The 25927-nt window shown below is 46.5% G+C and overlaps 1 long non-coding RNA gene across 1 annotated transcript in view; it reads right to left on the bottom strand.

Moving 5' to 3' along the window:
- Window positions 1-5921: 5921 nt before the first annotated feature.
- The window catches only part of LOC116446796, a 30513-nt gene continuing 10507 nt past the window's right edge, over window positions 5922-25927 (bottom strand). The window contains exons 3-4 of the long non-coding RNA XR_004241377.1: window positions 17559-17626; window positions 5922-6127 (exon numbers count right to left, since the gene is read on the bottom strand). This is a non-coding gene — a long non-coding RNA (uncharacterized LOC116446796). The remainder of the gene's footprint in view (window positions 6128-17558; window positions 17627-25927) is intronic.

Raw genomic sequence — 25927 nt, 5'->3', positions numbered from 1 at the left:
TTGGCACTCAATGGCACCTCAGTGTTTTGTAAAAGGATTCTTCATCCCTGTCCTTTGATGGTGTTGTTAAGTCCCTACTTATTCACTTCAAGGTCTCCAGCATCAGCAGAGCGGTGGCATCAGCAGATCGCAGGTGGCTCAGGTCCTTGGGTCCTTTTCTTTATCCTTGGAAGCCTTGAAAGTTTTCCCCAGACAGGAGGTGAAGAGTCTGTTAATTTCATACTTCAAAATAATCTTTGCCCTCTATTTCTCGTTCTTAGATATGATTGTGTTATCCAAGGAGATATTTTAGGGACTCAGGAACAATGTGGGGCTTCTCTGGCTTTCTCATCCAGTGCTCCCATAATGCTTTTATTTCCATTGTCTTGAAGCATTTCTTGCCATTCACAAAAGCCGACCACAATGCCCTGCAGGCTACTATCCCTCTGGCTCCATGCTTGGAGGCAACCAGCCAGACAAGCTGGCGGTAAATATCTAAATCTTGGCAATGCTAGGATAAATTACTTTCCCCTGTGCTGCAGAAGGTAGGGGGCACAGAGCACCTTGGCATGTTTCTGGCAACCTGCACTGCTGAACTCTGGGAAAGTGAGGAAGAAGGAGGCAGACCCTGCTCCTGCCCGCTGGGCACTGGTGCCCCAACAGAGGGGCCAAGTGCTGGGCATGAGCCCAGCCAAGCACAACACCCTTCCCCCCCCCACCAGCTGGTGTCTTCTCTTTCCATCCCAACCCTTTTATCCAAAGAGGTAGAGAGAAACATGTGGGATTTGCCTGCTGTCCTTGCAATTGGTCCTTCCTGCAGTCTGATACCATCAGTGCAGCCCATTGCCTGAGCACAGCTCTGTGCCACTGGCCCAGTGCCACCTCCATGCCATGACGATCCTCTGGCACTTCTGTCCTTGGGTGCAGCAAGGACCAGGTTTTACTCAGAGAGATTGGTGATATGAAGAAATTGAAGAAAATAAACATTTGTAGCTTACCAGATATTGTCATATTTCTAGTTAGATTTCCACCTACAGCTTTGATTCAATTTAAGCCAATTAAAGTTCTTGGCCTCAGCTCATCTCATACTGCAGGTCTTGTGCACAGTGGCTGGGAAAAACATAAACTTGCTGAGTTCCAGCACATTTTTACTGGTGCAAATGGGATTTTCCAGAGTGGAGCTCGGAATATTCTAAAATTACAATTTTTACGCAGAAGGATCCAAGAGGTGCTGTGGTGAGGCATCCATGTGTGAACAAGAGAGAAGGACAAAATCATGGGCTGAGCTTGGCTGGGAAATAATGAGCCTGGGAAAGTGCTGGGGTAACTGACACGTTCATGCTGCTGCCATGCCACCTGGGGAACATCTAAGCACAGCTTTTGGCTGGCACTACTCTCATCTTTTCCTACTAGAAAAGAAAGTCTGTGTGTGTCTGATACCAAATATGGGCCTTCACTTCTGTGCTGTGAGGCCAGGCAGCTCATGGAGTGCCAGACTGCTCTGTGCAGCCCCCAGACCATTCAGACACCACCCTCACTGGGCTGAGTTTATGGGAAGATGGAGGAGTCTCCTGCTTCTCCCTTCCCCTCCTCCCCAGATCTCCACCAGGAGCTCCAAGCACACTGCCCGGTATTGGTGGGGTGCAGTGCGGTTGTTCACGGAGGGGGCTTGGAGCAGGCTTGGGAAACAACAGGATGTTTTAATCTTTTCCTGCAAAGCTTTGCACAAGAACAGGTGTTATGTTTGGCTGCATAGAGGCGTCCTGTCTTAAAGAGCTGGTTTCCCTCTTGCCTGAGGGAGAAGGAATGATATCAACCAGATTTGTTGAATGCTAGCAGTTTTATATGCTGTCGTTGGGATTGTAAACACTTGGGGTCATCAGCCCTCTCCTCTTCCAATGCCTTTGCCTGTGTCCTGCACAAGGAGCCCCTTCTCCCTGTTTCTTGATGCTGCAAGGACACTGCTAAGAAATCACAGCAGTATTTCTGTTCTGCCCCGAAGTGCTCATAGCTGCAAGGGCTCCTCTGGCCCCCAGAGCTGCTGCTGTGGACTCCCCAGCAACACTTCTGTCATTTTAGGCCATTCTCTTCCCTATTTCTGTTTCCCTGCTCATGGCCAGGTGTATCGCCAGCATGTTTTGGGGCACATATCTGCTGTGTGGGCTCTCCTGTGATCTCCTCAGTGGTGGCTGGTCCCTATCCCCAGGCTGCAGCAGCCAGGCAAGGGCACAAATCCTTGCACAGACACCCATTTATAGGAATGAACATGTCTTCCTGATCACTTGGGCAGAGAAAAACCGTATGTGTTTTGGATTAGTTTTCCCCTGATGTTTTTCAGCTTGCATTTACCCTTGTGCTGAATGGGATTTGTTTAAGCACTGCCCAGGTTTCCTGTTCCCATGGGCCCTGGCACTGTACCCCTGCAATGTCCGCACTGCGCCCTGCTCCTGGGACTGCAGGTCTGATCCCTGAGAGCTTTATAAAGCTCTGCAGACTCAATCATCCCAAACCACCCATCACTGTTATCCCACAGTGCTGGCAGTGCCCTCCTATCCCCAGTGTGGTGAGGCACAGGTGGGTGCATCCAGCTGGTCCAGTGGGATTTTGTCTCCAGCTCTCCCTCCTTCTTGCAGTCCCCCTCTGCTCTGCATCCAAAATGCTCTGTCCATGTCCCAACTGCAGCTGCTCCAGCAGATCATCACAGATCTGCACATGGCAGAGCACGTTTTTGGGGCAGGATGTGCGTCCTGCTCACACCCTGGCTGCTGGTGAGGCAGCAGCTGCCCGCGCTCCTGCCCAGCTGTGCTCTTGTGGAATCTGAGCCGGCCATTCCTGGCTGTAGGAGCAGCTTATGTGCCATACAGGGCATTGCACAGGCCTAGTTATCAGCTTGGAAAATTATAACATCAAAAGGAAGGAGACCACAGAAAGAGGGTGGATTTTCACAAAGGTGCTGGCAGCAGAACTGACCTGCCCTGCAGACTCTTCCTGCAGCAGGAACCTCCACACATCAGGTCAGGTCCTTCCTTCAGATGTCAAAACTTTCTCACAAGCCATTAACCCGCTTTGAATTCTGACTTAAAAATGTTTATTTTCCTCTTTCTTTGTAAGAGTCACTTTTGCAAAATTAAGTGACAGAGCAATGAACTGTGGCATCTTTGATTTAGTATCTTTCATTTTACCAAATAAATGAAGGTTGTGGTGAGTTCACAATGCACTAACTCATGCTACCTGGTGGCTTGGTGGCTGTGGCATGAACTGGGAGACAAGTGACCCTTGCTGAAGAGCCCATCTTGATCCAGGCTGGCTTTGTTTGGGAGAGGTTAAGTGCACTCCAGCACTGATAATCATGATGTGAGAGGCTCTCAGGAGGCAGCAGACTGCATGGGAGGGAGAGGAGATGCCTCGCAAAGGAGAGAACAGCCAGCCCTCCTTAAAACTGAGTGCCGGAGAGATGATATCTCTTCTTGGCAAGCAATTGCTCATACTTGTGTCTCTTGTTGTACTTAAGGAGAGCCTCTTTCCTTCAGTCAGGGGGGTCAAAATCGTGCTCTGGTTGCAGGGAGCTTGGGATCAACCCATGGGTGCAGGAATCCCTCCTCAGTTCCTGGTGTGCACTGAACCCATGCTCAGGCAGCACCTCTGCATAATTTATACATTAACTCCACTAAGAGTAAATACATGCTTTCCTCTCAGCATTTTAAACAACTAGAGAGGCAGCACTACCCTCTACCAGCAGCACTGAGGGCTATGTGCCTTTGATTCCTGTTTCAGTGTCCAAGCTCCTGGTCTCGGTTTCAGTGAGGAAAGGCCATCCCATGCAGCACACCAGTGTCAGAAGAGCTGAAGCTCATCATTTAAGAGAGCTTATTAACAGAAAACTCAGATGTTTAGTCTTCTCTTCCCTGAGGTTTAAAAAAAAAAAATGTTTTCCAAATATTGTTGCATGCCATAAGGTCTTTCCCCCATTGCCAGTTGCTTCTCCAGTGCTTGGATGGGAGTCACGAATTCACTGGCAGGCTGTGCAGCAAACCGCCGCTTCTGGCTCCTGCCACCCATGCACCGGCCCCTATTAGAAGGGATATGGCAAGTGGTTTATTTGCTGCCTGTATGGCAGCCCTTATGGGGCAGACATCAGGGGAAAGTGACGCCTGCCAGAGGGTTGGCCCCTCTGGCTGGCATGACTGTGCCCCCTGATGCCTCCTCCCCTTCAGAAGTCTGCCTCTGCTGAGACTCCACTCCCCCCAGCACCTCCCTGCTGCCACTCCTCATCTTTGACATAAAAATAGGGGCTGTGGGGTAAATCCCATCAAAATCATGACCTGCTGTGATGCTGATCCCCTTTGGGTTTCCTCATCTGCAGAACATCACTGTTGACCTGCCATCAGCATGGTCCCTCTGTAACCCCATTCTGCCAGCTTGTTTTCTTTGGAAAGGCTGTGGCTCCTGCGGTTGCTGACAAAGTTTCTTTGTAAGCGTCCCACGAGCTGTCAGTGCCTGCTTCTCCAGCCCGGCCGGCAAGGAGGGCTATCACTAATGTGTGTCATTCATCAAAGCAAAATTACATGTGTCCCAAAAAAAGGGACAGCGTGCAGACAAATTACAGCATGCAGCAAATTGCTTACTTGCAGGGGGAAAAAAAATACAGCCCACTGTTTTCCTCCCCTCCCAGAAGTAGGTGTTTAATTCAACATATTAACGCTGCGAAATCTAATTATAGCTGCAGGATGAGGGAAACCCAACTGCAGCACAGCACATCTCTTGCCCCAGCTGGTGGGTGTGGTGTGGCCAAGCTGCACCACATCCCAGCAGGGTCAGCCCACGTCCTGTGCTGCGCTGGCCAGGCAAGCCCCCCAGGCTGCACCAGGGACCCGGCACAGGGAGCAGCCCCGAGGCCACCCTGCAGCGCTCCAGAGCACTGGGGGCCACAGAGGAGAGGAGATGGCTGTGCAGAGTGACATGCTCAGGCCCACTTTTTATTATTTTTAAGGGTTAGTGATTTAGATTATGTTTTTAACCACCTTCCTGCATTGAGGGACACCTCCTTTTTCTCTGCCTGCAGCTGTGCTGCTCTGGTGTGAGCTGGGACTGAGGATGGAGAGAAGGGCTGGCTGTGTTGATGAGCAGCTGGCGCTAGGGAAGAGGGGCTGAAGGGAGAACCCCCAGGCAGGTGATGGCCACATGCTCCGGGAGCCAGCAGTCCTCTCAGAACCCCAGGGCAGAGCATGAGACTGGTGCATCCCTGGTGTGATGCCCGGCAAAGCTCCTCTGTCCTGAGGGAAGGGGAAAAGGGACCTGGCCCCAGCCACCCTTGGTTCCTACCTGGCTGCCCTGCCAAGAGCATCTGGCAGGAGTCTCCTCACCTGGTTTTGTCTTTCAGATTGCAATAGCCCCTCTTACATAGTTAATTGATTTCATTAATCACAGTCTTCTCATCTACTTGTTTATGTTCTTCACTGCTTCACAAATCTGATCTGACATCTGAGTTACAGATTTCAGAAATTAACCTTCCTCCAAAGTTTCTGTTTCAAGGTATCTCTATTTATTTACACTCCTGTCAAATGCCTTTCAATATGACTGATTTCTACTTTTGGCAAGCAGAGGAGCCTATTGTTTTCCATGGAAAACAGTTTTACCAGTGGGGTAGAACCTAAATAGGTAATTGTGGGTCAGAATGTAACACCCTTACTGGAGCTCAGCAGCACCAGGCTGTAAGGCACCCCAGATGGCTGGGCTGCAGTGCACCCCTGTCACAGCCTGGGCATCCCAGATACTTGCTGGGAAGAGGGAGCTGATGGCAGATCCCTCTGCCCCAGCAGGAGCCAGGCAGGAGGGCTCCCCTCTGCACTGTTGGAGCTCCCCAGCAAAGCTGCAGCCTGGCAATTCAATTTGGTTTGCCACAGCAACCTGTGTGCTCCTCCACCAAACAGAGAACAGCTGCCTTCAGGAATAGGATTCTGTATTTCTCAAGCAACAGATAACCTGGCAATGACATTATTTTCTTATCTGTGGAGGATGGTGTGTGCATTATTACTGAGGACCTCAGAAATAATGCTCTCTGGCTCACTCCACGTTCAAGAGCTACTGTCTTTTATGAAGCATCACGTAAAAGGCAAGAGAAGCTTCTCCTGTTGCAGCTGCAGTAGACCTGCAAAGGAAAATAAAACAAACCACAATTATTTATCAGAATCAAGAAAAAGAAAACAAAGAGAGGGAGAAAAGCGAGGGCATATTGCACTAAGAATTACAGGTAATTTTGGAGTGGCCCCAAAATAATTGCCCCTGTTTTTCTTGGTGATGGTGGTGCTGCAGGCAGGAGGGGAGTTAGGGAGTGAGAGCTGATGGGTGGCATCACAGAGAGGCAGTAATCCCCACATGCATGTTGGCAGAGACAGTGACTTTATACACTTCAAAGAGACGTGTGGCATGAGAGGGTAGTTACTTGCCCGTTTTTTTAAGCATGCTTCTTGGAACCAGATTGTTTCTGTATTTTAGCCATTTACCCTGACACTAATGTGGTAATGTCCGCATGAAATTTGCTGTGGTAGACAGAGTGCAATGTGGTACCGGAACAGGGATGGCCAAAGTCAGGGTGCTGGCTGGAAGGAAGTGCGATGGTCGTGCACTTGGGAACTCATAATTACTGTGGTTGTTAGCTAGGAGCACCTTGGCCAGGAGGTACAGGAGGCTGAAAGACCCAGCTGAAGTAATCAAGCTCTGGGTGAGCCAGGAGCCTCAGGTGGGAGGTGGCTACGGAAAGGAAAAAAGCAGTGATGGGGTGTGTTGTCCAGGCAGCCCCAGCAGAAGCAGCACTGAGCAGCACCATTCAGTTTGATGTCAAGGTGACAGATCATCCACCTTCCCAGTGACATCGTCGGTGGCTGCAAATGAGCCTGACCCCAGAGCAACCCCACAGCCCTTCCTCACCCTTGGCTGCTCTCACCATCAGACCACATTTGAGTCAAACAGCAGAGGGGAGTAGAAGCCACAACCTGCAATCACCAACCTGAAATAGCCCAGAGGGACCAGTTCCTGACCTCTCAGGCTCCCTGCAAATGTCTCTCGCCTGCTGCAGCGTGGGTGGAAGCCAATGATGCCAGCCCTGTGGGCCACCTGCACCCTGGGTGCCCCGAGCCACTGTGTCATCAGCAGGGTGGTGGAGAGCAGTGCACCCAAAATGCCCCCTGTGACAGGGTGATTAGGGAATTGCTGGCCAAGCCTGTATGTCCCCAAAGACCAGGTCAGCATTTGCCCACCCTGTGGTTACAAACCCAGCCCATGACCTTCCTGCCATCTGTTGTCCGGCCTCACAGTAATGGAGGGGTTTCTATTCTTGCTGAGCTGAGTCCACTGGCTCTTACGCATCCTGTAAACAAAACCAGCCCTCTGGAAGTCAGCAGACATCAAGGATGTAATTTAGTTTCTTAACAGCCTTGCTGAGGCTATTTTGGTATGCATGCTGTGATGGTAGCACGGCGCTCCCTACTGCCTTGGCCTGTGATCGGGGTGAGGAACAGAGGGATGAGAGCCTGGCAGGACACGCTGATGGTCAGGGACATTCAGCTGCCGGAGGGCTGCTGCATTAGTCTTGCTTCGTTACAATTATCTTGCTCCAATGATCTCCTTACCTTCTTTCTCAGTTGCTGTAAGGTTATTGTACCAAGCACAAGCATATTGGTTTTTCACGTCCCCTCTGAAAGGCGAAGGAGAGTCCAGTTTTCCCCTCAGCCAGGTTTCCCCCTGTTGGCAGTTTTACTCCAGCCCAAGCCCTAAACTTTTTTCTATGCTGACTGTACTTTGCCATGGTGTTGCTACATGGCATACTCATAGTCTTGGTGATCATGCACCATAAATCACTATTTATGAACACCAAAAAGAGTGCACTTTATTTTAAGGCATTCTCATTCGTTTGGTTTTGGTCTGCAGAGCAATGTGCGACTGTCAGAGCAGTGGGGCAGAAGGACGTAATTGGGAATATATCCCTTTTGGGTACTCTTTAAAAGCAGCCAGGCAACTGTAAAGGGAATCTTTCCTCTTCATAAAATATTAGAGGGAAAAATTAATATCTTGTCTGCATTTTGTATCTCAGTTGCTCCCTCTCCTTTCCACTGCCCATGAACTGTGCAGCTTATTCACCTGCAGCCACCAGGATTTTGTCAGTTAAGGCACCCTTCAGGAAAGTGTTCATTGCCATAAATCCAATGGCTCTGGCAGAAATCTCGCACAACCAGCTGCAATGCCATTCCCTGCATCCCAAGGCTGCCATGGTGCTGGCCTTGGTCCCAGCATGCCACGTGACCCTTGCCAAACCCCGGCACAGAGGCAGGACCTGATCTTCAGACAAGTAGTGTGTCCCTCTTCTCTCCTTCCCTCATGCCGAGACCCAGCCTGCTGGCTCCCACCTGGCAGCACACTCCAGCACCTATATCTGAGCCCCCTGAGGGGAGAATGGACAGCCTGCACAAACTGAAAAGGTGAAAATGTGCTGTCCTGTCTGCCTGGGCCCTGCTGTTAGTTCTGTCTTTGAACCCTTCTGCTTGCAGTGCATTATTGCTGTGGACAGCAGGGTTTGTCCGCAGAGTCCTTTCCCTGTCTCCTCCTTCAGCCCTGCATTTTCGGGGACAACTGTTGCAACGTGACATTTGAGTGCAGGAACATGGAAAGTGCCCCTCTACAGCAACTCCAATCTTGCCAACGGCCAGGGACACCAAAACCATGTGTTAAAACTTTAGCCCTCTGAAACACTCGTTCATTAGAAACTAAGCCCTTTCCCTCAGTGCTTCAACTCTCCATGTGCGTGCAAACTCATTCAAAACCTAAATTCTTTCTCTGAATTAAATTGTCAGCCTCCCACTCAGGCAGATACATTAGTACTGACTGTGTAACATCAGCTCAGCTCTCTGTATAACATATAAATAAGCCTTTAAAATTGTATATTCTGCCCTGCAGCATTTATCTCATATTTTGATCCTGATTTTTCTCTGCTAAAACTCTTACTGGTCCCTTCAAGTGCATTGATGGTTTACGCGCTTCTAATTTAGGGTTCATTTGGGACTTGCCAGTTCTGTGATCATTCTGTATCAGTTTGTTCACTTACTAATACATTCTCAAGCCACGATTATGATGAATTTCTGAATCTGGTAAAGATAGTGACAAAAGATTTTTTTTCACATTTCATAATGTTAAGATGTAGCAGTTTATACTTCTGAAGGAGATATTAATCACAATTTTAATTCTCTTTTTGAAAGAAAAAATAACATTATTTATCTTTAGAAGCAAAGGGAGGGTTCAGGGATAATTTTGAGGGTAGGGTATGATAAGACACTTCAACTAATTAAAATTTTGAAAATTATATTGGCTAGAAAAATTTGTGTTGATTCAATACTCCAGAATTAGTGGAGATTTGGTGCCTGCCACAGAACAGTAGGTTGGAACATGTTGATTAATAATAATGCATTATACTTTCAGTAAATTGTCTAATATATTGCTTTGGTGACATTTCTCATGAGCAGTTTGAGTTCTCAGCAAACCTTAAAGAACAAGAAACAGCATCTTGGAAGCCGGGAGAGGAGGAGAACTCTCTTGGCCCCTGAGCCACAGCAGAGCCCTGGTCATGAGGCTGTGGTAGGCAGTGCTGCTATCTGGGAGTCACTGGGAATTGCCTGTCTCCAGCTCTGGCAGATCCTGCTAGATTATAATAGATGGCAAACCTCCATCAACTTTGAGCGAGGAAAATATCCCATCTTTTCATGTGCAGCGTGAGTAATAATTAAAAGAAACATACGGGTTTTCAGCTGATGTACAACCACATAAGGATTACCAATGATAATTCTCCCCCATCCATGTCCTTGCCCCATGGATTGATTCACTTATCCAAAGGCATCAAAACTCAGCAAAAAAAAAAAAAGGTGCCATGCTTCTATTGTGTGCTTCCAACTGCAGCGCTACCTTTTTCTTCCCTCAGAAAGAAAACGCAGACCGCCCTGCAATTAGCAGCAAAACCATGAATACTTTCTTCGTTAACCACAAATGGTTCTTTTCGCGACGAGCGGGCTCACATATGTTCTAAATATGTTCAGTTTCATTAGGCGGCGAAGCGCTGTGGATCTGCTATTTTATTCAGGAAGGCAAACAAGAGCTGCATATGTGCAACATAAGTTGAGGAGAATGGGAAAAACTCAAGGCACTTGCAGAGTGCCTGAGATGCTCGGACGTGATGATTTAATGTGGGATTGCACCCAGCTTGTTTCCGTCAGCCTTGTCACTAGCAGAGATCAGCGCGATCCAACCGGTGATGCTCCAACTGGTGATGATCCGACCGGTGATGTTCCTGCCCTTTGCCAGCCTGAAAGTCCTTCAGAAGAGTGAACCTGGGTGCTGCACGTGTCTGGTGTGTGGGGGTTTGTCTGTGCTGCCCAGCAGCAGTCCCCCAGGCTGAGGGGTCAACAACTGCTCCCCAAAAACGCTTTCTGAACGAGAGTTAACAAAGGCGGCTGCAGCAGGATGTGGCACTGATTGCTGCTGCCTGCAGGGTGTGAGGGGTGAATTCATCCCAAGTCCAAGACCCCACGCTGGGGGACAGCTGGACCTCAGGGTGCCACAGCAATCTGCAAGCTGAGAGAGATGGCTGGGGGCTCCCCCAGATATTCTCTCATTGGAGAAAAATCTCTCAAATTTTTCCATTTGTAGTCATTAGGGATTTTTTGTTTTTTGCTTTGTTTCTCTAGTTATCTGGTCAAAATGTTTCAAGAATTGAAATTGCATTTTTTCATAACTCAGAAGCACATTTACTTTTTCTTATTTTTTTCAAGCCATTTTGGACACGGGAAGTAAAGCAGCAGGTTCTTCAGACCTCGCTGTCCCTTTTCTGTCTCTCCCAGGAAAGCATGATGGACCAGTTCTAATCCATGTAGCAAGTTTATACCGCATAGCAAATGAAGATTTGTGTAAGTCACATTTTTTATGTAAACACATACAGTGTTAAAAATATTCACACCCTTAAGTGTTTCCCATCACGTGTGTGCTAATGAGTGGATTATGAAATATGTTTTCTGTGTCTCACACTTGGTCCCTCTGATCCGGTCTCTCCCACCAGAAGGGACGCCGGGGAGGCTGGCCCTGCCTGCGGGCAGGGAAATGCTGCGAGAAGTCGTAAGAATGTGCACTGTGTCCTTGATCACTCACAAGAGCTGGAGCTGCCGCGCTACTGACGCAGTGTCGTGGGACTTTGCATTCATGAAGGAGAGAGTTGTCTCCTGTGGAATTGTGACCTGTTGGAGGCACCTGGGGGGGACTGCAGAGGATGATGCTGACTGGATGTCCACCCATGCCTGCAGCCTTGCAGTGCCCTCTCTTAAACTGCATGCACGGAGTCATATTCCTCAGCAATAAAGACGGCAAAATATAAACAAAGAAAAACTGCTCTCAGAGGGCCCCAGGAAAGGAGCTGTAAGAAATTAATCTGTCACTATTTGCTGATGGTGTAGAGATATGTTTTAAATGCCTGATTTGTGGCAGAGAAGCAGTTTTAAAGCACCAAATCAAATAAACGAGTGAGAGCTGCTGTTGTAGGAACAACCAGCGATCAATAAGTATCCCAATGTCTGCCACAACTCTATTCATTTTTCTCTCCCCTAAACCCTGGAATTCTATTAATAATGTCTTAGGCTGTGCATGGACTGCTCTGTAATCTTTGTGCAGTGCTGCTGAGCAATTTTCACCTCGGCACACCCCGTGCCTGCTGCCAGGAGCTCAGGAAGCATGGAGTTAAATAAGTTCGCCTTCTCCTCCATCCGAACAATTGGAATCAGCAGTTTATTATTTTAAAAATGAATGCTTGGAATCAGCAATTTTCTTTTTCCTTTTTTTTTTTTTTTTTTTTTTTTTTAAGATCTTGAGGGGTTTTTTTTATTTAAAGTGGAAAACTACATTAAGTGCAAGGCACTCAACAAAGAAACAGTCATAAAGCCTAAGTATTCTTAGAGTTATAAAATATGTCCGTGGTGGCAATTCTACTGCCAACAATGAAGTTTTAAGCATTAATATGCCTTCATTGCAGTTTTAATGCCTTAATATTGACTCTATAGCTCTTTTGGGTAATTTTGCTTTCTCTGGTACTTGAAAGGTGATGATGTCAGCGTTCTTCATACTGATTCATATGCAGGTTGATGAAGCTGAGTTATTTATTGAGTTCCATTATATTTTCTATAAACATTAGTTCTCAATAAACAGAGACATTTAGCCGAGGGTTTATTTATTAAATAGGTACTGTACAGATGGTTTTGCCACACATGATGTGCTGCAGAGGATATTACTCAGGAATAATCAGCTGTGTTATAGCTTGGCTAAATTAATAAGATGATAATGATGAAATTGATGCTTTTGAGCTAGGCTTGGTAAATGGTTTTTGCATAAACAAACTGATAAATTTGAGAAGCAATTACTTGCTTGTCAAAGATAAAAACACAACAGGGCCCATTTATAGTTAGGTCCTATTTATTTTTAAAGATTGTACCAGATTTTATGTTTAATACGCTGCAATTAAAAAATAATACTTAAATGAAGAATAATAAAAAACTAACTTTCTGAGCTCTCCTTCAAATTTGAAGATGCAGCATTGCTTGGTTAGACATCAAGTAAACTTTTTTCAAGGCTTTCACTACATCTAGAAAAAATATAATCATTTTATGAAAGATGCTGTCTGGAGTTGTGCAATGCAGACTCTGGCAGCACTTTTGGTAGCAGTATTTGCTCTAAAATTAAGCTGGATTTCATGTAGAGAGACACAGTCTCCAATTCCCTGTTTAATGTGGATTTCTCTGCAGTGATCACGCAAGCAAACAAAACACACATACTCTCCACACCCCCCACCTCCAGGTACTCACCAATAACATAATGAAATGGGTGTGGAGAGAGGTATGTGTGTACCTATATATGCACAACAAAGAAGACATCTCTTGGTTTGTCTGCTAGGAAGTGTGTGCGTTATGTGATTTTACACACCAGCCAGAGTCGCCTATTTCTGTTTATTTAGAAAAAACAAAGGGACAAGTGATGTGCAGCCCTTCAGGTGGCCCTGCTGGAGGGGAGCTCCTGAGTTCTGTGTTCTCAGAGACACAGCAGCCTCTACAGTCACCATGGTTGGCAGTTTCCTTCTGAGGGTTTGAAGGCAACTTATGAGCATGCATTTTAGTTTTGTAATGTTCCTGAGAGAGAGATATTCTCACACAACTTTTTGTCACCTCCATGGTGGGGACAGGCAGCTCCTGTGTGCACTGATGGGACAATGATGCTACTAACAACCTCCTTCTCATGCACTGAAGGAAATGTTCAGGCCTTCAGTTATTTCCTTCTTTCCTTGAAAATTTCTGTGCACCCACGTCCTCTACACATAAAAATGCTACTGTGGGACCGTCCTAAGTGATGAGAAGAGGAATAGGATGGCCAAACATAGCAAGCTGCACAGGCATGTCCTGACTTAGAATTTTTCCACTTTTGCTTTCTGACACAAAAGTCTTAAGGGACTTTTGCTTGAGTAATTTGCTCTGTAAGGACCTAAAGCCAATAGCAATGTGTGGGAGGAATCCAGCCCTGCACCAGCATGCACCAGCACAGCCAGGAGGTCCTGCTTGCCCAGGAGGACTTCCCACCTGGAAGCGGCATGGCACTATGGGGAGGTTTTGCAAAGGGAGTGGGTGAGGATCCCTTCCCCTTGCTATTTAAAATGTCACACCATGAGCAAAAATAGATTTCTAAAAATCCTTCTTTGCTGTAACCTTTTTTTTTTAGGAAATTTTGTCCTGAAGTATTAGTGCAAAGTATTCTATGACTTGATGTTAGCAAGTACTTCATATGTTTGTCTTGCAGCTGTCCATAAAGGATTTAAGGTCTTATGCCAACCTGAAACTCTCAGTAGGGTTGAGCAAGAGAATCATTCTCTCAGAATGTAGCCAACAATGGCTACTACAAGAAAATTCACAAAATGTCACAACTTTAGCTATTTCTGGAAATTAGTCCACAACCAGACACAGTTTTTGCTGTTAGTTCAGGTTGATTACCTGAGTTATAGGTATTCATTGTAACAAAATGAAACGATCGTCGGCTTAGCCTTAAAAATCTGAAAGGAAGTTGTCTACAGTGCTTGTGTCAAAGGTATGAACGGCATGGGTGGGGTTTGCCCTGCCGTGTGGGTCTGGGTGCTGCCTGCCGGGGTGACTGGGAGCCTCAAGGCTCCTGCTGCAAAACCCAGACCAAGCTGGCAGCTACCACCGTGGCTCTGCCCAGCTCCCACCACCCAGAGGGAGATGAGCCCCTGGAATGCTGCGAGGGGTGTGGGTGTACCCCGGATGGGAAGAAAGGAGAAGCTGTTGCTTCCCATTAAATATTCCCATGTGTCTGAACCCAGAGCTGCCATGCTGCCCTTTTACTGTCCCCCCAGGCTGTGCTTGTGGGAAACAGAGGACTAGGTTTGCATTCACAAAAATATTATTTATATCATTATAACTATTTATAGGCTTTCAGAAATATTTTTAAAATGTGCTTGTTGCTCTGCAGGGAGATTTGAAATGATGTGACTTTGTGAAAATAAAAAAACATGGTGCAGATCAACCTGCCCAGCTGAGACAGGTTTGCAGGGGACAGGGACTTCCCTGCACCGCTCCTCCAGGAATGAATTTAGGCCAGACATCAGTGTGAACTGACATCCCTGCTGCTAAACTGAAGCGTTTTTAGCAAGGAGGTGTTGAGAAGGGAAAGATGAAACCATTTCCATGCTGTGGTGCCACATTTACCCAGGCTTGGGGTCAGTGAGAAAGGGAGCTGATGGATGGCATGGGTTCACGTAAAAGTAGGTCTTGGCAAAAGATTTGGGTGAGAACTTTCTTGGGAAAAAAAAGAGTATATTCTTTTGGGTATTGCCAAGGTTCTTGAGGAGGGAAAAAAATTAGAAAAGTCAATGTCACTTCAGTGCTTTCAAAATAAAATTACTTTTTAAGTATTGCTGGAAATTTCATGTTAAAAAAAAAAGTTAAATGTTTTTTTGTTTTGTTTTTTGGGGTCTTTTTTGAAACTACCATGTTCAAAGAAAATATTTACTTTTAAGTAAAACGGTGAAGATTTTCTGTCACTGAAGATCTTCTCTTCCTGTGCAGCTTTACAATACACAAGTATATTACTGGTCAACGAAAACTGAGACAGAATTTTCCCAAAACACTTTTGAAGTTTTTTCTTGCTTTAGAGAAGGTCGGTGCTCAACTTTGGGTGTGGTAGGAGAGTCAGCTCTGAGCCGCTGCCGCCAAAAAAAACCCGTACTCTGAATAGAGAGAAAGCTGGAGCTGCAGCTGCACGGGATGCCTGGGCTGAGGGCTGCTGGCCACAGAGAAGCTGTGTGGAGCCTGCACAGCCCTTGCCGGGCCTCTGCCCGTGGGGCCACGGCGTCTGAGCAGCACTCGCTGGCCCGTTTGTCACCGTGCACGGAGCAGCCGAGCAGCGTTCGCTGTAACTCCTGCGCCTGCCTTAAAACCCGGCGTACGGCGGCGCTTCAGAATAGAATCACTCATTATTAATTAGGTCACAATAAAAAAATCCTACGGATGCATTCGTGACACTAAATGAGCCGATCGCAAATAATGCGATTGTAATGAATTCCAAAGGAATAAATAATGACTGAGCAATTAGCATAAAGTGCCAGTCACAGCTCTGCGCTGCCCGCCTGCCCGCCTGGCACCGCTTCCAAACCCACCCAGCCGGCCGCCGGCCCGGGCAGGGGGTTCCTGAGGCTGACAGGGGGCGGTGGGATCTGTCCCACTCCCTGGGATGCTGAGGGGGGTCAGGATGCTTTGGCGACTCCCACTGCGGCTTGCAGTGGCATCACCCCCAGGACGGCCACCCCAGAGTCCCTTTGCAGGAAGATGTTTTTGCACCTCTTGCTCTAATATATAATCAGAGCTTTTGTTCCATGCTTTGCACAAGCAAATTAATTAGAAATTTATCTGACCAGAAGTTCAGTGCAGCGTACATTTAAAGCAGAGGACATCCCTGTGCATTTGTTTGCTCTCTTTCATGGAACAATTATCTGCCCATTTAGGAAGTTCAGAATTTGCTTCTATCTTAATAGATGCTTGTAAGCGTAAAAAAATATCGGACCACTTCTGATTGTAGAGTGCTTAAAAACCTCCAAGAGGAAAACACCACTTGTAACCCCCCCTTCTCCCACCCAGAGCATCGCCCCAGGTGTTTCCAAGAGGCCACAGAGCAGGCAGCTCCAACCTGCAGTGGAACAGACCTGCACAGTGGTGGCAGTGACAGCACAGCCACCTGGGTGAGAAGAGGGCTGAGAGAGCAGGAAAATAAGACAGGATGAGGCTGAAGGGAGAGGGGTGCAGGGAAGCAAAACAGGGGTGGTGGGGGTCTGTGAAAGAGAGCTGTTTCCCCCAAGCCGTGTGGCTGTGAGGCAACAGAGCGACAGGGTAAACACTGCAGCAGGGCAGGGACCAGTGGCTCTGGGGACTTTGGCCCAGGACAGACCCTTCCATCTGCCTCACCAGGCACCCTGGCATATTAAATAAGTAGAACAGGTAGCGGGGTGGGAGTGGGACCTGTTTTGTCAGCGTCCCTTCCCTCCCAGCAGCCAAGCAGACAGGCGCGTCAGGTGCTTATGCCCCTCTTATGTCTGCTGTTAAAAAACCCAGCCAGGGAATGTCATTAGAAACAGCCACACCATCTGCCTTTTCCTCCCCTCCCCTTTAAATAAGGAAACACCTTGTCAAACACATCCCACTAAATATCCCTAACACCCTCCCGCGTGCTTCGCGCTCAGCAGTTCATGGGATCGTGCACCATCTGGACCCTCACGCTCCATCTCACCGGCGAGGCCGCAGCTCTGACCCACCGCGTGCCCCATGGCCAGTGGCAGGGCTGCACCACCCACATCCATGCATGGCAGCAGGAGGTCACGGAATTAAGCAAAAGCAATGAGTTCATGGAGAAAAAAATGACCGGCAATTCCATATTGTTAAACCTAGAAAATTAACCAAGGAGGACCTTAAACACAGACATTTATTAACATGTAAATGGACTGAGTCAGCAATTAGTTAATAGTCAGCATAATTGAATAGAATGTAGTAATGAAGGTGCCATTTAATTATTCCCATTTCGTTTAAGATAAATATTTACTACATTCATGGGGTTTCCCTTGTCTTTCACATCGAACACCACTATCAGAGTATCAAACTGTGTCAAAGTTTCTCAAGAACTTTAAAAAGGAACGTTGCCACTCCTGTCCTCACGATGCTGGTCGCTGATGCCATGGAGGAGCATGGCTGAGGAGCAGTGCCTGCTCTCCTGGGCTTGGAATGGGTCCTGTGGGACCCAGTGACCAGTGCCTGTGGGCCCTGAGCCACACAAGGTGAGAGCTGCATGTGGTTTGGGGCTTGCAACAGCTCAGCTCCCTCCTGCCACAGCCCTGCAAAGCCAGGCAGTGTCTCAGGCACACGTGTGCACACACAGCCCCCCAGCCCTGCTCACTGACCGTGCAGATGAGTCTTTGTTCTTGGTGATTACTGTGCAGACAACACACTCACCCGGCTGCACCGAGACACTGCGTACACACTGCACGATGTGCTGATAAGGGAAAAGTGTAAAGAAGAGCCTAAGGAGATAAAAGAACATTATTTTAAATTATCTTGAACATAAAAAACAAAGTGAGGATTTGGCAACCTTGCAGCAAAAACCTCAAAACCAGTTATTCCTTTTAAATAAAAACAAAAATGAGAAACAGTAACTATTAGAAATCCCACCTGGTGCTTTCTCTGTGTTAATGATGCTTCTTAAATTGCATGTGGGTAAATGGTAATTTTGTCTCACACCATTAAAAACTAATGGAACCCTTGATGATAAGAAATGCCATAGCTAGCTTGTTGGAAAACGTTTAATTAATAAAGTAATAAAATTATTGTAAACTAGTGCAGTTTCACAGAGAATTCAATGGGATATAAAACAGATAAAACATCCTTGAGAGTTGATACAAGAAATAAATGCTCCTCTGTAAAAAACAGCACCATAAACTTCAGCTGGTCTGTGTTATACCGAGTTAACACAAGCTATGATGACAGTAAAGGTGTTTGCATGAGCCTTTCATGGGAAGTGGTGGGAAAACCTCCTGAGTGCAGACAGTTTTTGTGAGGAGCAGAAAGCCAGCACACCTTCCCCTGCACTGGTGTGAGCCTGAAGGTGGCTGTTGGTGGGATCTACAGCCCCGTGAGCCCATGAGAACAATTCTGATGGTGTTATTGCTGTTATTGTCCTGTCCCAGAGGCTCCAGGGTGAAGGACACTGTCTCCACTATCCTGAGTGGCTTTGGGGTGAGGCATCGTCCCACCCTGCTGCTACAACCACTTTGTTGCATAGTTTTTGTGAAACAAGTGGTGCCAGAGAGTGGAGAGGAGGGATCAGACACTTTCCTGCCCCAGAGAATGAGCCCTGGTGCTCCATGCAGCCGGATTTCAGCTCCACGCAGATGGCCAGCTGGTGGCATGGCTGTGGTACCAAGCATTTACACATTGTAGCTTGGTGCATGTGCATGACATCCCAGCTGCTCTACAGGAAAAAATGGGTTGGAGAGTGGCAAGCATGGGGAAAAACATGCTGGCAGAGAAGGCCTGGTTACCGCTTCTCATCCTGCTGCTACCCCAGTTTGTGCCTCACATCCTCCTGCAGACATTTCTTTGCAAGCTTTAGGAATGGTTTCCTGTAACTGGGAGACTGTAGAGAGGCTTTCTGTATTGCACGAGCTGGGCCAGGTAACCCTAGTACGTACACACCCATGTACAGGAGCCCGTACACTTCCATTACACTCACATCTCAAAAATTTGCACATGTTTAGCTTAAGGATGGGTCTCATCTCCCAGGTGCCCAAATTTTCCTTTCTCCTGATACTCAAGCTGCAAATCTCACTGACAAGCATTGTCAGCTCTATTTGTGAGCACTCAGCCTGTGGTGATGGGACACTGGAGGGAAGAACAGCTGGGAGAAAGGCACATCCTGCATTTCAGGGTGTCATGAGAGCCACTTGCAGCACTGGCACTTGTCAGCCCCTATTCAGAACCAGCACTGCCAGGGCACCAATGCCAAGCAATGCCAGCACTCTGTGATGTGCCACAGACAGACCTGGCAAGGTTCGGAACCAACACGGGCCAGTATTTTTCCAAACCTCCAATGACATCTCTCTGTAAAGGAGCTGGAAGTGTTTCTTTAGTGGGCTGGCATGCCTTCTTTCCTCCCACTTCAGAATAGTTGATGGTCACACTGGGAAATGAGGGACACTCTGCTGTGCTCCCAATGTGGATGGTTTATTTCACCAGAGCTTTGTACAAACACCATCACAGCCATGGTCTCTGCCTCCCATGTAACTAAAAGAAGTGATATCGCAGTATGTATAACTGGTACATTGCTGCAGCACAAAGGTTAATCTTGTGTTCCTTAGCTGCTTATGGCTTGGTTGTAATAGGGGCATGGTCAGACCTTACTCATAGAAAGTCTGTCTCACCAAGCCACCACAGACACTGCTGTGCCACTTGTGCAACCACAGCTTCTGGTTAGTGTTTGAAGCAACATCTACTTTTCATTTGAGTGTCTCTGGCTTCCTCAGCAGTCTCCACCTTGATCATAAATTAGAAGCCATTCTGCCTGATCTGTAGTTTTAAAATGAAGTGGTGATTTTTTTTAAAGAACATCAGCATAAATAACACTGCCGACAATAACAGTCGCCCACTGCTGCCCAACTTCCCGGGTGCCACACCACACCAGGGGCTCCTTACTTTGGCCTTGACATATGGATAGACTGGCGATATAAAATCTTTTCCCCACCCAAGGCACCATCCGCCTCTGGGAAAAATATTGTGGTTTCCTCTTGTAGGCAGATTTATTTTTGAGGTAGCCTCAACAATGTGGGCACAGGGAGAAGGCTGTTGCTCTTTACTGAGACAGAGTGAAAATGTTTATGGGGCTCCATAGTTCAGTCCCACTGGCAATGCCAGCAATGACTTTTCTATTTCCGTGATGTGTGAGAAATGAAAACATGAGCGGGAGCGCATAGAAGACTATTACGGCCAAAGCTGGGATATTTGTTCCCTGGCAAACTGTGGTTGCTCTTGATTTAGCCACAGTTTTCCCAGCTGATGTTTTGCAAACCCGACAGAAGATTCAGCTTTCAAGGCTGTGAAAGTGAACGTGGGGCTGGAAGCCGCCCCTGCGCACACTGGCAGGGAGTCAGGCCGAGCCTCCTTCTTTCAGAAGATGTTGCTTGTTCCAGGACTGCGTGGCTGTGGGGGCAGTTTGGGGACAGAGATTTAATCTTTTATTTTTCCCATATGTCATAAGTATGTCTAAGATGATGAAAAAATAATAAGTTGGTGGCTGCTGGAAACTTTTTTTTAGCAGCTGTGTTTTTAGAATCTTATAATTAACCATCCTTTTGCCTTAATCACTTAAAGACTTCTAAAATAACTAGGAGTTTATTGTACCTTCTCTCAACTTGAAGCTTTCCCATGCGGGGACCACAACTTTACTTTCAGGAAGGGAGGGTCGAAGAAGCAGGGCAGAGCTCGAAACATGGAGTCAAGTTTATCAGTCTGGATTACAGCATAAATTACTAAAATTACTGTAGTGATTTTAACCTACAGCCATTGTACTAGGAGCAGAAAAAGAGGTGACATTGTATTTAACCTGCACAGTGACTGAGTCATTTTGCCTGGGTTCATTTTTTCAGAAATTTTAATGACGAAAGTGCAGTATTTGTTGGAAAAAAGAAATGATGAACTGTGACTAAAGGAGAAGCACAATTAAAAGCTGACTGTTAATAAAGCATGTGGGTGACAGGGCTGTCTCTCCACACGGTTCCGGCACTTGGCTCAGGTAAAAGCAGAGGGCTGTAGCTCAACAACGCACTCCTGTCTGTCAGTGTTAGGTTTTCGGGGTTTTTTTATAAATGACATGTTTTCTTTTGGCAGATGGGAACAAGCCTTGACGAATAAATTTTTTGGAGGCAAACTGGCTGCCTGGAAATATACGTATTTAGGAACCTGTCGGGTGCTGTGAGTGTCAGCACCACCCCAGCTGAGCTGACCAGCACTGCTCTGCTGCTCGCCTGCTCCAATCTCCTCACAGACCCCTCAATTCCCCAGCTGATCACTGCCAGGTCGGAGCAAAAATGACAACTCTGATACAAGATTTGCTCTGGATATTGCTGATATTGCTTTGTGCCTGCCTTATAAAACTTCCCCGTTGGCTATTTCTCCAGCCAGGGGATTTTACCCAGATGAATGTGCTTGCCTCCCTCTCACCAGCTGCCAAAATCCAACTTATCTGTAAGTGGAAATAATGCTTGGCCTCGGGTCGATCAGAGCCGCAATGCTCTTTACGAGAGGAGGCGAAATAAAACCATTCCCCGTGTTAACAGCTGCGAAAGCCGACGTGCTGAGAGGTTAAGTGATTTGCTGGGTGTGAAGTAGGATGGTGCCTGGCTCTCGGGAACCCTTTTTTGGGAGGGCAGTGGGGGGGGACCACAGACCCCAGGCATCACCACAATTCCCATTCCCACAAGGGCACCTGGTGGGGGGAACCACCTGTAACATGCCTTCCCCCAGGCCAGGTGTAAGCAAACTTTTACCAGGAAAAAAATATATTCTGCAAAAATCCTCCTAAAATTAGGCACTGAAAGCGGGTGTTGGGTTTTGTGAGCCAGCATCAGAAATAGGTGGCAGCTGGACAGATTTTGGAATATCTCAGAAGTGCCTAAGCACGGGGAGGTAAGCAAGGGAAGAAGTAGATTAAGCCAGAACCCAGACGCCTTGAAGCCTAAATCCGTGCACATGCTCGGCACAGTTTCTTGTCTGCCTCGGGACATTTAGGCCACCTTTAACCAACAGAAATGGGCACCTTTAATGAGCAATTCAGGATGTCCAAATCAGAGCCCAAGTATCTATTTAGTTCTTCAATATAGTTGGTGCAGCATATGTTCATACAGCAGAACAGTTCATTTCTAGAAATGTAGTATTTTTTGTCTCTTTATTCAAGGGATGTGCTAGACATGAAGTGACTATATATGTACAGGTAAAGGTAATAGAAAAGGTGCCAGAAAAGGCACACTCAAAAATAGGCAGTGTTGTTCCCCAGTTTTGTAGGGTCGGTAAAACTGATAGCAGCTCCCTAGCAGTGGCTTCATCTCCACGCTCACAGTGTGTGTTCTTAACACCTTCCTTCTCTGCAAAACTGAAGTATTTAACCCAAAACATACAAACAAATCTGTTATTCTTCTCCTTTATTAACCTTCTGAGTCCTCTGAAATCACACACAAGGAGAAATCTCTTCCCTTTTCCTTTGTCTAGGAGACGAGGTTTAAACTTCACATGCAAATAGACACATGCACACATGTAAACCTACCCATGTAATTAGGCACATGCAGCGCACTCTTTCTTCTTCTCTATAAATATATATACACATATGTATATCCACAGATATGCAGGCATGTGCGCATATGTGTGTGTACAAAGAGAGAGAAAAATACTTAGAAAATGAAAGACAAATGTTAGAGAATGATATTCCCAAGCCCTCAAATCCCTAATCATGAGTTTGATGCAATATTTGCCCTAATGGGAAATGATAACTGGCACTATTCCAAAGCAAACCTCGAAGAAAGGAGCAATAAAAAAGGAAAATGCTAGCTTGGCAGTTAAAGAAAGAGGAGCCGAAGCGAGAACTGCTGTCGGAGATAATAAAGAATTAACCACAAACCCCTTTTCTATTAAGCACAAAAAAGGATATTAAAATAACATGCCCCCTCCCTAAATGTTTCAAGGCTTGTGTCATGCTTCTCTGCGCAGCTTCCCGGGACGTTGTGCGGCGCAGGGCTGCAGCCCCGTGCAGCCGCCTCCCGCTCCCTTCTCGTGCGAGGGAGCCGCGCCACTCCAGCACACAGCGAGGCACAATCACGCTCCTGGCTTCCTGAGCTCACACAGTGTGTTCCAAACCTTGACCGTTCCAGGGAGACGGCACTGGCTGCGATGGGGCAGTTCTGACGGGCTCCCTCTGCCCTTCCCTCCCCTCGGGAATCCTACGCATTGGGAAGCCTGCTGTACAATGCAGCTTGGCTGCTGTGTTATCCATAATGTCCATAGGCACAAAGACATCATTTAAGTATACACTGATTCTTAGTGCACTGTTTTCCAGTTACAGCAGCAAGCAAGTGCTTTTACCTTCATGTTCTTACTATGATTTTTACATTTAGGGCTTTTTCTCACTAAAAGTTACATGCCATAAATTACTCAGAAAGTGCCACAGATCTGGGACAAAAAAAAAAAAAAGGTGAAAAAAATCGACTTGGCAGCTGCTAGGTATAGGAAAAAAGAAAACAGAAGGGAGGGCCATGACTCTGGACCTGGGAGCCTCCTGGGACATCCTGTAACGTTACCAACAAATAAAGATGCTTCTCACCGTGTGTGTGTGTGCCTTGGATGCCCTCATGGCATTCCCCACAGCCAGGAATACACTGGAGAGCCCCAGATCAGCACCATTTCTGCCTGGTCAAATGATGTACAGGGTTTTGGTAACTGATGTTACCCATTTCATGATTACCCAAACCATTTTAGTTGAAATTGAGCTTTCTTTGAAATTTCCACCTCAACTAAACAGTAGGTTTTGCTATGACAATTTTTAGTTTGCAAAAGAAGTGGTACTCAGGGCACTACAGACCCAACAGGAGGAAGCTACCCCTTTATATCAAGTCAAAGAAACCCTCAATAATCTTACATTTCAAAGACATTTATGACCTAACTTTGGTTCATTAGCACGTAAGAAGACATTAATGACACAGAGTAATGAAACGTAACAACTCTTTTAGTGCTTTCCTATTATCTGGGTCTTTAACATGCAGTTTGACAAGAGCTAGACTAGCAGCAGCTTTAACAGCATTTTATAGAGCTGGTGCTCACTACGAATGCCCCAAACCCAAAAAGGCACAAGCCAAAAAGGTAAAGATGCAGCAAGGAATCATGAAAAGTTTATTGTAAATGTCAAATGAAATGTATCTGCCAGTTAGGGCTTATTTTAAAAAACAATGTGTAGATTGCACTGATCCTAGCTGTTACAAAAGTAGAGATTTATAAGGAAAAGAAAAAATGCCCAGCTGTACCAGGTATTTTTTAAACCTAAACGTTTTGGTCTTCTAGACTTTAAAAACTCTTTGTGAAGGAGGTATAATCCACAACTCAGGAAAATACTAATGTAATTTCTCTTTCAGAAACAAAAATCAAAACTCCCTCCTGAGCTATATCCATGGAGAAAAGCAGAGTTAAATATCAGCTGCTTTTATCTAAGTGCCGAAATGTAAAAATACTTAACCAGGATTCTACCAACTATTACATTTAAACCCCATCATTTGTCTGCCAATACCAGTCTAGGTCAATTTCTTAGTTGAGCTTAAAAAAAACCCCAAAAGATCAATAAAGGTGTAGGTGGAGAGGTTTAAAAAATAACTACTGGAAATGATGAGCCAAGATCTTTGGAACAACGTGTCCCTGCCTGAGGTACAGGCAGGCTGGTTTTTAGATCAGTCACCTACAACTGTGGTGTCATAAAGCGGAAAAATACCACCAAGAGTCATTTTTAGGAAAGAATACCAACAGCTCCTCTCACATTCACATCCAGTGAAACTCCATTCCAGTTAGATTCATTGGCAAATTGTAAATTCTTATTTGATTTATCAATCACAATTTTATATTGTTAATTCATATGTTCATTAGACAAATCCATTCCTCTAAGGTAATCACTTAAGGTACTGTTGGCATGTGAACATGCACAAATGGATAATTCTTAATGACCTTCCAAGCTGACATATTTTTGGCATCAGTTTTCTGTATCCTAATTTCAAGCTGCCTCTCTGGTGTTATCATAGGGCTGACTTCACTACACAGTCAAGGAGGACTTGCAATTGGAAGTCGTTAGCAAGACTGTTCCCATCAGATATCAGCAGAACAGGGAACAATTAAAATTATCTTTCTCCTTGGATGAAACCCCTGTGTTTCCAGCTGCAGTGGTCGGTAAGCAGGCTTCAATTTTAGCAGCCTTGAAGGAGAAAACATTCACATCAGACAATTTGACCAGATTTGTGACTTCTTCAGTATTTCCACTGTACATAATTTTTGCTCTGCTGATGCTTGGTGCAAAAAAAAGAAGGTCAGGGAGGTTGGAACTACATGATCTTTAAGGTCCCTTCCAACCCAAACCATTCTATGATTCCAGGAAATTAAATTAAATATAGGTCATCCCAGGTTACTGTTCTGGCAGCCGCTCTGCACATTGCCCTCCCACAAGGCCAGGCCAATATCACAGATTTTCTACTGCAGGTTAGCATGGTGCAGGTGAGCCACAGACCAGCGGACATACGGCTTAGCCATCATTTCTTGCAGGGGTCTAATGTAGGAGCTCGTGAGGAGACCTGTAGGTGGACCCAGCACTGGCTGTGCTCGCCAGGTTTGCAGAGTTACAGAGCAATCACGTCAACTACCAGAAAATGCAAGAATGTTTTCCACATTCTCAACTTGAGAGATGGCATTTGCCCAGCTGAATGACCATTAATCACAGTGGTACCCAAACTCCAGAAGACTGCGCCAATGTTATCCCCGCTGAGGCTGTTTGGGGTCTCTCCATTCCCAGCCTCGCACTGTTAGTGCCGCTCATCAGGCACCCTGAGAAGGGGAAAAACATGGCATTGTCTTAAACACAAGGTTCCCAGGGTTGCCAGCATTTCCACAGTACTCCCTAGAGCAGATCCAGACAAGGTAAGGGGAATTTCTGGCATTTCCCAGAGTCTACAAGAGACAGGAGGAAGAAATATGCCAGGAAAAGGTGGGGTAGACCCAGTGCTGCAGTCCACTGAGGTTTGGCAATTGGCTTC

Source organism: Corvus moneduloides, chromosome 7 (assembly GCF_009650955.1).
Source record: "Corvus moneduloides isolate bCorMon1 chromosome 7, bCorMon1.pri, whole genome shotgun sequence".
Taxonomy (NCBI): Eukaryota; Metazoa; Chordata; class Aves; order Passeriformes; family Corvidae; genus Corvus; species Corvus moneduloides.
Note: the sequence above shows the minus strand (reverse complement) of the source record. Positions and strands in the feature narration are given on the sequence as shown.